The sequence below is a fragment of the Helianthus annuus genome, chromosome 12, assembly GCF_002127325.2.
Source record: "Helianthus annuus cultivar XRQ/B chromosome 12, HanXRQr2.0-SUNRISE, whole genome shotgun sequence".
NCBI lineage: Eukaryota > Viridiplantae > Streptophyta > Magnoliopsida > Asterales > Asteraceae > Helianthus > Helianthus annuus.
Genome location: NC_035444.2, coordinates 55,465,217 through 55,476,106, shown reverse-complemented (window position 1 = coordinate 55,476,106; position 10,890 = coordinate 55,465,217).

Below are 10,890 nucleotides of genomic sequence, written 5' to 3'. Positions count from 1 at the left end.
GGGGTGCCTAGCTAAGGTGATTGTACCACCTCCTAAGGCTCTTAGGATAGGACCCAAAACTGTTGATTGCATTTTCGTTGGATATGCACATCAAAGTAGCGCACATCGTTTTCTTGTACATGAGTCCAAGAATCCCGATGTACATAAACACACTATCATGGAGGCAAATCCTAACATCGTATCGTATTTTGAAAATGTGTTTCCTATGTTAGGACAAACACATGCGACTTCATCAACAGCGGCTGATGAAGCAGGTCCAAGTTCATCTACATGGGTAGATGAAGCAGGTCCGAGTTCGTCTACGAGGTTAGATAAAACTCATGAACGACCTGAGGTCGAGGAGGGTGAGCTTAGACGAAGTAAACGACAAAAGGTTGAAAAATCTATTGGTCCAGACTTCATGAGCTATATGGTTGAGGGTGAGCCCAACACTTACCGCGAAGCGGTTACCTCCGCGGAAGGACCTCAATGGCAAGAAGCAATTAAGAATGAAATTGATTCTATATTGCAAAATCATACTTGGGAGTTAGTAGATCTTCCACCTGGTTGTAAACCACTTGGATATCGTTGGATATTCAAAAGGAAGATGAAAGCTGACGGAAGTATCGATAAATACAAGGCAAGGTTAGTGATCAAAGGATTTAGACAAAAGGAGGGTCTAGATTATTTTGATACTTACTAGCCTGTTACGCGAATAACCTCTATACGATTGGTTCTTGCAATTGCGGCTCTAAGAAATTTGGAAGTTCACCAAATGGATGTAAAGACCGCATTTCTAAATGGTGATTTAGAAGAAGAAATTTACATGGAACAACCTGAGGGTTTTTCCGCCCCAGGTAACGAGGGCAAAGTATGTAAATTGGTCAAGTCTTTGTATAGCTTGAAGCAAGCTCCAAAACAATGGCACCAAAAGTTTGATCATGTCATGATTGACAATGGTTTCAAAATAAATGAGTACGACAAGTGTGTTTATTTTAAAGACACACCAAAAGGTTATGTGATTTTATGTCTTTATGTAGATGATATGCTTATCATAGGGAGTAATGATAACATGGTCAACTCAACAAAAGACATGTTGAAAGCGAGGTTTGACATGAAAGACATGGGTCTCGCGGATGTGATTCTTGGAGTTAAAATCACTAGAACCCAAAATGGTCTTGTGTTGAGTCAATCTCACTACGTGGACAAGATCCTTGGGAAATTCAATTCGGATGATACGAGTGTAGCTCGAACTCCAATTGATAATACCCAACGCCTAAGGAAGAATAGAGGCGAGAGTGTTTGTCAGTTAAAGTAGTCAAGGATCATTGGTAGTCTCATGTATCTAATGACATGTACTACTCCCGACTTAGCATATTGTAACAACCCTCACTAAAATTAATATTTAGTATGATAATTATGCAATAAGGAAACCCTAATTAAGTTAATCAATATTAATTAAGCTAACAAGATTAATTAAGCTAAGTAAGGTCTATTAAAAATAGATATATATGGGGTCGTATAAGAACGTTTAATATTAATAATAAAATATATTATTTTTTTCCTTAATCCGTTTGTAATGAAACTTAGGTTAAAACGTAGATAAAAATATGCTCGTTCTAAAGACATATTCGTCGTTTTATAAAACGTTATATTTTAAAAGTTATACAAGAAAACGAGTTAAGCAGCTGAATTAATATAACTAAGCTAGCTAGCTAGCACGTCAAGCTAGCTAGCAAGCACGTCACTTGATCCCACATCGAACAGAAAAGGAATTGAGCTGCCTGCTTGCTTGCTATAAATAAGAAGCTTAGGATTCATTCTTCTTTGCTCATTTCTCTTTTTCTTCTCTCTATACGTTGGTGTTCTAACCAATAATCACTCAATCGCTATTACGATTCATTTTCCGAGTGATCAATATATCCAAGGAATGCCTAAGTGCCGCCCACATTGGGTTATGCTTTATCGTTTGTCGGTAATCCGATAAATGAGCCGAAGCATTGTACTTTGTCGTTGTCGATAATTCGATATACGAGTTGAAGTACTATACTTTGTCGTTTGTCATTTTGATAAATGAGTTGAAGTATTGCACTTGGTCATTCATTGTGAGAATTTGATCTCGGGAAATTATCGTAACTGCTGTATTGATCATTAACCCGGTTTTTGTGAAATTCGTTAAGGTTCAAATCTCATGACTACCGTTAAGGTTTGATTTGGGTTTTACACCAACACGTATTCTATTCTGTTAAACCACCAAAAACACTCCCAACTACACCCTTACAATCAAACAAACTATTAAATCATCAGAAGATCCAGAATAATAAAGTAGATGCCTAATTATCGAAAGAAGTAGAATCAAGAAGTTTGTTAACTCAATCCTGTATGATGATTTGTGAGTTATTCTTCTTTTATAAACTCTTTTCTCACCGTTTGTGAGTTGTTAACTGTTTTACAATACTCCAAATTATTTTCATAATTATAACTTACAGTGATTAAGTTTATGGAATCACCAAATTACAGCCGGTATGTGGGGTATTGTGCACATTACTTGATAAGCGTCACCATTGGGGCAGCCATTGGGTGATATGACCATAATCACAGACACCATTGGACATATGGGCCAATGGGTCGAGTGGTAAAGTACTGTGGGTAGTTGGTTGATATCAGAAACATTGTAAAAGATCTTAACACTGTGAATTATAACAAATGTGTCGTTTTCAGTAAAATGAATAATTCACTCAGTATTTCCCGCTGACAAAATCTTTTTAAAACGCGTTTCAGGTAATTACAATAGATTGGAGTAAGGATTGGATCCGACATTGAAGGACTTCAAGAAGTGGCTTATTTTCAAATTAAGAAATATTGTTTTTATTAAAAGCTACCTTTGTAAAACATGGAATTTATTCCATCTTTTTAAATAAAATCCGGTGTTTCTAAACTCTGATATTTTTCCTAACTCACGGTCCTGATGAAATTTCCGCTGCAATGTTTTTCAAAATAATCACCGGTACCACTGGACTGCTCACGACACCGATTCCGGCTAGATGGGGTCGGGGGGTCGTGACAGAAGGTGGTATCAGAGCTAAGCCACTACTTTAAGCCTATAAAGTGTTGTGATAACAATACTTAAGCTTAAATAAAAGAGTTAGGAGATTGCTATTAACTTAACTGGTAGCACATCTGATAGCATTTAGACTTGCACATAAGAAAAGATGCCTTAGTATAAGCTAAGCCACTTGTTTACGCAAATAGGTGTTATAATAATACCTAAGCTTAAACGGAAAGTTAGAAACTTAAAAAAAAATTAATTATCTGATAACATTCTGAATGATATTTAGACTTGAACTTAAGAATTTTGCCTTAAAATAAACTTTAAGGTAAATTACTTATATAAGTATAATGTAATGAATACTGGTATGTCATAAGAATGACGGTTAGCAGGCAATAGCACTTAATTGCTATTTATTCTTGCTTATTGATATTATTTGGTCTAGAATAAGATATGTTATGGGAATACAAATTTTCTTGATTCTGAATAAAAGTCCTAATAAAAGAGACACTTTTAAAATCTTGAAAAGATACTATTTATGGGAAATAGAAAATTTTCTCCGGCAAAACTGGGTATAGAGTAGCAGACTCTCCAGCTTGTCCGGATATACTAAGGTTACCTCTCCGGCGCGAACCGGGTAAGATGGGGTATATAAAATGTCAAAAAAGTGACAAGATTTCCCTAAATAAGTATCATGGCCTGATATCAGACTTGTTTTTTTTGGAAATAAGAATCTGTTAAATACATTAACCTTAGAGTGAATTGCAAGTTTTGTCCTTTATCTTTAGGCCATTTTGCAAGTTTTGTCCTTTATGTTTAAATTTGACGAGTTTTGTCCTTTATGTTTGAAAATCAAGCACGTTTTATCCTTTGGGGCAAAACGTGCTTGATTTTTAAGTACAAAGCGTGCTTGATTTTTAAGGCCCAAAGGGTAAAACGTGCTTGATTTTCAAACATAAAGGACAAAACTCGTCAAATTTAAACATAAAGGACAAAACTTGCAAAATGGCCTAAAGATAAAGGACAAAACTTGCAATTCACTCTTAACCTTATAAAGGGTATGTATATTACAGCATGTGAAATATATGATTATATAGATATGTATATCTATAAGAAATTTCAAAAGCCATAACAATTGATAATTAGTGATAAAGCACAAGTATATGTGTCAATAATAAATTTAGATTCCTTTATCAAATATCGATATCAAACATTATTTTGCTTGATCATCTACCTCGTAACTCGAGCAACAATAATAAATGGAAACCCATTAAGTTGGGACACCATCAAAAATATAAGAATTACCAATACGTTACCATAAATTATTAACGCCATAAATTATGAACGCAAGTAAGAAGCATGTCAAGTTGTGCTAATGCACAAGAAAACACATGAAACTTAAAATTATACGTCCACAGACGTCAAAGTTTATCACACACAACTTCCAAGGCAAGACCTTTGAAAAATATAAATTAGGCACGATGACACCAATATTAATTCCGTCGGTAAAAATACTACTAATCAAAAAGCGGTATTTTGCCACATGATCTTACAAACAATCAAAATCTCGCTGAGGTACGTTGGAACAACATTTCACAAACATCGGTACATAGTTTAACCTGAGTCATAATTATTAGTACTACAAAAGAAGTCATATAGTTTTGCACATTCCCTATTTCATTTCACTTCATTCGACATTCTCTGATAATGTCATTAAACAAATAAGTTATCACACGAAATTCCAGATAAAGCTCTTATATTTCTTTCGTTGCAATTCTGACTTCTACCTATAAAGAATTGACTTTCGTGTTTTTACTTCCTCTAATAGTCATTATACCATGAGGATTTCTTTCATAGTAGCAAATATTGATCTATTTCATTTCTTGGTAAATCCACACTTTCCACATGCACTGTTTGTTGCGCATATGGTTCGTTTGATTTATAAAGACCACTGGAGGGCTTCATTCCAATTTATTATTTTTATCAAAAGTTCAAATATCATATCACTATACTTGATCTTTGCATTTATAAACCACGTTTATTGCAAAACGTTGACTCTTTGATATTGAGTCAATAAGTTTCTTGAAAAACTCAAATTCCTTTAGCATACATGGTTTTTGTTGTAAACATATCCCAAAATTTCTTATTAATACCTGAACTCGTTTTGTTTACACCAAGTTCAATTGTTTGAACTTGCTCGCATCATGTATTCAATTCAAAGTCCCATATGATGGATTGAAGCCATCATATTCAAAATAGTCCCGACAAACACTTCAATTCTCTTGAACCATAGCATGCTTGTTTAGTCTTCGAATTCATCAAAACATTTATTTGATTACAATCACCTTGTGGTGACATTTTTCACAACATTTGAAAATTTCGCTGATCTCGTTTAAATTATTTATTTTTAGTAAATATTTAAATATTAATAACAGTAGGTATTAACATTATTTTAAGGGTATTATCAAGACAGATATTGGATAGCGCAGCCTTAGTTAGGCATGGACTGATCACCTATGCTTAAACAAGGCAGTACTAACCAATATCCAACAATTATAATAACTATTTAATATAAATTAAGTCATCATACTTATTTAGTAAATTTCAATTATATATACAAATATTTTTATAGAAATATATATATATATATATACTTCGTACTGTGAATAGAAAACATATTTTCATAAAACAAATAAAGAGACGAATAAAAATTATCTAAATAATCGCCTAAATATTCATAAATTTTTTGGTTAATATTTCACAACTATTAAATACTTATAGAAATATTCCTTTATAATATGTACATATTAAAATATCAAATATCATTTACGCAAGCCAATATTTAAGTATGCTCGATATTAAAATAAACATTTATTATTCTACTTTCATGATACCCTAATCTTATAGTAAACATACTTGATTTTAAAAATAATAATCACGAGTTCTACGATATTGGGTAAACCTATTTATAAAACATATATTATTATTATTACGGGTTTTGATATTTTAAACCTATCTATATTTATTTATTATTCTACTTTATGATAACATAAAAGGAAAAGGTATTTAGTAAACCAAAATATCACCTATCTTTAAATCAAACATTTTGATTAAAATCATCTGAATACAAGTTTGTATTAAGACAAAAATACTCTAACTTTATTGTCTTTTCATGTATTTCTACAAATCACCTATCGCAACACATTGATTTTCTCATATCATAATTCAATATTTGCCGAATCATTTTCATGGTTTCATTTCATTTTTAACTGGTCAATCCTAAGTCTTCCTTAGGTACCAATCAAGGTAAGTTTTCTTCTGACAAAGAATTTTACTAATTCCAAAAAGTTCTTCACATTCATTTTAAGAATCTATAGATCATATATCTTTTGGCTTAAACCCAATCACCTTGAAAAAAAAAACTATACCATTTCATCTCATTCGTTTGAACATTTCATCTTTTGAAATATCTAGATTCGCTTCCTTGAAACTCACAATTTCGAAAACGGTGAATTTATTCGGTCATCATTATTGAATTCTTTCAAATCATTACAAACGCTTTGTAGCATCCGAATAGAGTTGTAGCCTGTGTTAAACCCTATTCATGAGTCATTCGTTTGATTCGTCATTTTCTTGGTACAATTATGTACTCAGATTACAATACACTAAATCCTGTTGTCCATTACCATTTAAGTAAACAGTACTGATTTTCGGATAATCATTAACAAATCATTTTCCATACTCCCATTCACAAATAGATATTTATCGAATCGGAATCTCCCTCAATTGATTAAAGTAAGTTCATTTTGAATATTAAATCCAATTGTTTCTATAAATCATTTTTATTTTTAAAAATGCTCATACCCCTCAAAATATCTTTTGATTCCATTCCACGCTACATTATTCCTCTTAATTAAAAGAAGAAACATAACCCCAAGAAAATATCATAGTTCAAATCTCGAGGACGAGATTTTTATTAAGGTGGGGAGGATGTAACAACCCTCACTAAAATTAATATTTAGTATGATAATTATGCAATAAGGAAACCCTAATTAAGTTAATCAATATTAATTAAGCTAACAAGATTAATTAAGCTAAGTAAGGTCTATTAAAAATAGATATATATGGGGTCGTATAAGAACGTTTAATATTAATAATAAAATATATTATTTTTTTCCTTAATCCGTTTGTAATGAAACTTAGGTTAAAACGTAGATAAAAATATGCTCGTTCTAAAGACATATTCGTCGTTTTATAAAACGTTATATTTTAAAAGTTATACAAGAAAAACGAGTTAAGCAGCTGAATTAATATAACTAAGCTAGCTAGCTAGCACGTCAAGCTAGCTAGCAAGCACGTCACTTGATCCCACATCGAACAGAAAAGGAATTGAGCTGCCTGCTTGCTTGCTATAAATAAGAAGCTTAGGATTCATTCTTCTTTGCTCATTTCTCTTTTTCTTCTCTCTATACGTTGGTGTTCTAACCAATAATCACTCAATCGCTATTACGATTCATTTTCCGAGTGATCAATATATCCAAGGAATGCCTAAGTGCCGCCCACATTGGGTTATGCTTTATCGTTTGTCGGTAATCCGATAAATGAGCCGAAGCATTGTACTTTGTCGTTGTCGATAATTCGATATACGAGTTGAAGTACTATACTTTGTCGTTTGTCATTTTGATAAATGAGTTGAAGTATTGCACTTGGTCATTCATTGTGAGAATTTGATCTCGGGAAATTATCGTAACTGCTGTATTGATCATTAACCCGGTTTTTGTGAAATTCGTTAAGGTTCAAATCTCATGACTACCGTTAAGGTTTGATTTGGGTTTTACACCAACACGTATTCTATTCTGTTAAACCACCAAAAACACTCCCAACTACACCCTTACAATCAAACAAACTATTAAATCATCAGAAGATCCAGAATAATAAAGTACATGCCTAATTATCGAAAGAAGTAGAATCAAGAAGTTTGTTAACTCAATCCTGCATGATGATTTGTGAGTTATTCTTCTTTTATAAACTCTTTTCTCACCGTTTGTGAGTTGTTAACTGTTTTACAATACTCCAAATTATTTTCATAATTATAACTTACAGTGATTAAGTTTATGGAATCACCAAATTACAGCCGGTATGTGGGGTATTGTGCACATTACTTGATAATCGTCACCATTGGGGCAGCCATTGGGTGATATGACCATAATCACAGACACCATTGGACATATGGGCCAATGGGTCGAGTGGTAAAGTACTGTGGGTAGTTGGTTGATATCAGAAACATTGTAAAAGATCTTAACACTGTGAATTATAACAAATGTGTCGTTTTCAGTAAAATGAATAATTCACTCAGTATTTCCCGCTGACAAAATCTTTTTAAAACGCGTTTCAGGTAATTACAATAGATTGGAGTAAGGATTGGATCCGACATTGAAGGACTTCAAGAAGTGGCTTATTTTCAAATTAAGAAATATTGTTTTTATTAAAAGCTACCTTTGTAAAACATGGAATTTATTCCATCTTTTTAAATAAAATCCGGTGTTTCTAAACTCTGATATTTTTCCTAACTCACGGTCCTGATGAAATTTCCGCTGCAATGTTTTTCAAAATAATCACCGGTACCACTGGACTGCTCACGACACCGATTCCGGCTAGATGGGGTCGGGGGGTCGTGACATATATGCTGTAAGCAGGCTAAGTAGATACACCAGTAATCCGAGTGAGGATCATTGGAAAGCTATCACGAGGGTGCTCAGATACATAAGATACACGAGAGACTATGGATTGCATTATACCCGTGATCCAGCAATGATCGAAGGATACACTGACGCGAACTGGATATCAGATATAAAGGATCACAGATCAACAAGTGGTTACGTGTTTACACTTGCTGGCGCAGGTATAGCTTGGAAGTCTTCCAAGCAAACGGTTATAGCTAGATCCACGATGGAATCCGAATTCGTCGCTTTAGATAAAAGCGGGGAAGAGGCGGAGTGGCTACGTCAATTTGTGGAAGATATTCCAAGATGGCCAAAGCCGTTGACGGCGATCTGCATACATTGTGACAATCAGTCTGCTCTTGCTAGAGCACAAAGCATGATGTACAATGGCAGATCAAGGCACATTCGACGTAGACACAACACGGTACGAAAACTTATCTCAACGGGTGTTATTTCAGTTGACTATGTGAGGTCAAATGAGAACATTGCGGACCCGTTAACAAAAGGCTTAAGCACAGATAAGATGTATAGGTTGTCAAGAGGAATGGGACTAAAGCCCATAGATGAAGGGAATATGAGGGAAACCTAACCTAGTTGATTGGAGATCCCAAGATCTAGGTTCAATAGGCAAACTTAATCATAAACCCAAAGGGAGCCACTGTGGGGGGTGCCCCAAAATCAATAAAGGGAGTTGTATACTTCCTAGTCCATTCCAATCAGTGACATGAAGGAAAGGTTAAGCATGTTGAGGTTAAGGATTTTGAGGAAATCCAAATTAACCATGATGCTTTTAATGATTCAGAGGAATCACCTATGTTAGAGAGAAGTGGGGTCGCTTCGAATGGATTTGTGGGGAGGCGTAAATCCTAGAGCTCTCGCAGAACCAGGAACGTGTTCCATGACCATGAACGGACACAACCATGAGGTCTTGACTCGACTAGGGAGAGTATTGTGTGAATGTATATTGTCGCCTACATAAATGGGGGATTGTTCAAGGACACCGCGTGTACAAGACCCTAGGAGGCTAAGTATGCTTCACAAAAGTAGGTTCAAAGGTTACACCTACCTATCTTGCAATGCTCAACTGTTGAACGTGTATCGTTGAAACTTGATAGATCGATTTCTATTCATGTGGGGGATTGTTGGAAATTTTGTAAAAATAGCATTTTTCACAAATATAGGAAAATGATTTTTTCCTATTTTGGACTAGAAATAAATATAATAAAATGAGCGGGTTTTATGTATTTATTTGTGGGTTTGTGTTCTACGTTGGAAGGACTTCGCAACGAACTAAACCACGTCCAAAACGGAGCTAAGATGAATGAGATATCGATGCTCAAAGTTTGGTGTTTGAAACTTGAATGCTGAAATATGTGGGAAAGTGGCACCTTGTCTCACATCGGATGAGAGATGAAACTTAAAGGGGTATTTAAGTGGGAACTCTCCATCCTTATTGTTTCATGGAAGCACTCACTAGTGTACTCGCGAAGGGTGCGGAGCACCCTAACTCGCACTCGCACTCGCACACGCACTCGCACACGCGCGCGCGTGGCGTGGGCAATGAGACGCAATGTGGCACTTTGATGGCGCACTTTGCACTTCGCACGCTCGCATCGCCGAGAGCCGCCTTTGTATTTTTGACCGCGTGCGCGTGATGGAGCACAAGGGTTGCAAGGACCAAGTGGTAGGTGATGTGGCGCATGACGTGGCAGTCATGCGCATGCGCATGCGAGTACACATGGCATGGGGGCACGCGGTTGCGCATGGTGCATGGGCACTGAGGTGACGTGCGCGGCGCACCTAAGTGAGCCAAAACGGCGCGACTGTGTGGCGTGCTCGTAGAGGCTACCAGGTGACATGGCGCACGTGCGTAGGTGCGCATGCGCGCATGGCAGTGAGCCGAACGGACGCACCGCGCATGAGCGTGCAGACCTGCACGCGCGCACCAGTGTGTCTTGCGCGCCAGTGCAGTTACATTCAGCATTTGAAACTGACGAAGTTAATGCGTTTGACTGAGAATTTAATGACGAATTAAAGTGCATTGAAGACGTTTAATGCAGTTTAATTCACCCATTAAATTCGTTTTTCAGTTTCTTCAAGTCCAGCTAGTATAAATAGGGTGGTACCCCTGTTGAAGAA